Raw genomic sequence first — 3,068 nt, 5'->3', positions numbered from 1 at the left:
CATACAAATCAACAATTACACATATAATCATGAACTTTATACCCACAATAAAATCATTCTAGAGGTAATTAATTTCAATTAAGCATGTTGGCATCAAATAACAAGGATTGACTCACAAAGGAACAAGAAAATGCAAATTAGAGACCCCTACCTCAATTTTATGCAAAACCCCTAAATTTCACTTCAAACCCTAGGATTTAGAGATCCTTAAAATGATGGCTAAATGGAGATCGACCCCAATCAACTCGTAGACCTTGTCGCGGGCTTCAATTTGCCACAAACGGCATTAAAAAACACTAAGTATTAGAGAAGAAATCAAGAGTTGAAGCCTTAAAGTGAAAAAAGAAAAAAAAATGAAAACTGAGAGGAAGAAAGAGACCAGTAGCGGGAGAGAGAATGAGATAACAGAAAGCAAAAATGTGGTCTTATGACCACTTTAAAAAATTGTGGGTCCATCCACAAAAAAAGTCTCACCCCTCGTTTAATATACATATATATATATATATATATATATATATATATATATATATATAACTTAAACATTACAAGTGTGTACTTGCATTGGCAAGATTTGTGGAAAAACTTTCAACATTATTAGTGGGTGTAGGGTTAACAGAATGTGACGACCCTAAACTGATGCCAATTTAAAAAAAATTCGGCATGACCTCTACTGAAAAGGGTCCCATGCCAACCTACTTAAATACATAAAAATGCAATGGCCTCTCTTGGACCTTCACATTTTATCTAACTTGTCCCAGCACACAATGCAAATAATATAAAACATTCTCAAAACAACAACATCAACGACCTCCTCAAAATAGCCCATCATTATCATCCCATTAATCCAGAATAAAGGAGTACTTGTCTTATTCATTGACCCATGCTCACATACAAGGATTTTACTCCAATTACATCAACTTACAGTCCATGAATATAATTACAATAACAAGAGTCCATAAGTCTCCGTACAGAATAAATTATACTAAGTTTTACACAAAAAAAAAAAAAATATATAGTGAAACTTGGATAAAAAAAAATAGCAAAATGATCTTCTAATCCAAATTAGGCATGTGGTGGAACATCATCCGCCACTTCTTTCCCATATCTTGAAAAATGTTAAAATAATAGGATGAGCATAAAGCTCAGTAGGTGGTACCTAAGACACACCTTTTGTGACCTAGGAATCCAAACAATGAATAGAAATAGAAAGTGGGGTCATACTATGCCGGGAAGGAATACAACACTAATTCCAAATCCAAAATAACAATGCCGTGGCATGATATGTGATGCCATAAATGTCGCTCCCCATTTTCAAAATCCAAATCCATCACTTTTCAAACTATTAATATAACCCGTCTGTTAGTGACTCCGTGGTGACACAAGGGAAGGATTGGCTACTGTCCCGACCGTTGGTACCTCCGCGGCGTCATTTGGGGCCCAAATAGCTCAACCACACTAGGGCGATCTCTCTAGTTCCTTCTAGGTTATATTAACACCATGGCTCTTTGGTAGCTCCACGGCGACCGGGTTTTTTATAAAATCATTTCATCAAATATTTTTCCCCAAAATCCCCTTTTTTTCATTTCAAAATAATTCTTTCCCTTTTCCTTACCTAATGCTATGCATGAATGCCATGTATTTTTTTTTTTTCAATAGTATGAAAATAGAGGAAATTTACACTTCACAATCTAACATGCTTCTTTATAGAAATTTCTAGGAAAATAATAAACACCATAGCATGAAAATTAATATTTATGTATGCTTCTCACATAATACCATCAACACATATAACTGTAAACTTTCTATTACAACTATTATATCATTTTGAAGGCAAACAATTTAAATAAGGCATGCTTCACAAGAAATTCTAAAAAAAATTATACATGCTTACATCCATCATTTTTAGCAATTAGTAATACAATAGGCATAGGAAATCAACACTTAAGCATGTTTTTCATACACATCAATTAATACATAAAATCAAGAACTTTATACACCACAATAAAATCATTCTAGGGTTAATTAATATCAATTAAACATGTTAGCAACAATTAACAAGAAATTGACTCACAAAGGAACAAGAAATTGGGAATTAGAAACCCCTACCTCAAATTAAGCCAAAAACCTCCAAATGGGTCTCAAAACTGGAATCCCTAGAGTGCACTAAAACTGAAATTGCTTATATAGATGTGAAGATCTCGCCGTGCTCTTCGAATTGCCGCACACGGCTTCCAAAAATTTCAAGAATTGAGGGAGAAATCAAAACTTAAAGTTTTGATGCAAAAAGAAAAAGAAAAAGAAGAGAAAATGAGAAAGAGAGGAGACCTGCGGGAGTGAGAGAAAGAAAAGAGAAGGTAAGGCCAAAAATAGGCCTCTTGGTCTTTTAATGTGGTGGTGGGTCCCACCACCAAAATTTTTAATTTCTTTTCTCTTTTATTTTCATCTTACACCACATATATATATATATGCACATATTAAATAATTCCACACCTTATATAACACATTAAATAAAATAAATATGATGCAAATGGACCCAACCAATATCCTCGTATGCAACAATTCCGGCAGTGGTCCCACACGGGATCGTCCGGCCCGAAAAACTAAAAAAAGCAAAAATGATCACCTTTGCATTTCAAAGAGTTCTGGACTTAATGAAATACTCCAAACAACTCTCAGACATAACCGGCACACTCCGCAGTGCCAGGTACAAAAAATGTGAAAAGATAAAAATACCCTTACTACGACAAAATTTTCGGAAAAATGAAAAATGGCAAAAATTTGGAAACATCACACAGAAAGTGCAGCTGCTTTTGGTGCATTGACAAATGGGGACAATGAGCGGATTTCTTGCTATTTTTCTTTTTGTCGAACTAAAGCATAGATTCTTATGGCATTTGAAAATGGATCCATCAACAAGATTTGACTGTGGAAATCCGAATATCGATTATGTAGCCCAGGGAGAAATTCCATTGCACGGTCTTTTTGCTGTTGAGTTGCATTTCCCATTCCATGTCCACAAGTGCAAGGTTTTACTACCTTGAGTGAGTTCAACTCATCCCATAATGATT

This window comes from Cornus florida, unplaced genomic scaffold (genome assembly GCF_030987335.1).
Source record: "Cornus florida cultivar Cherokee Brave unplaced genomic scaffold, ASM3098733v1 CherokeeBrave_3.0.0_Hap2_Chr11, whole genome shotgun sequence".
NCBI lineage: Eukaryota > Viridiplantae > Streptophyta > Magnoliopsida > Cornales > Cornaceae > Cornus > Cornus florida.
This window is presented reverse-complemented; position numbering follows the sequence as displayed.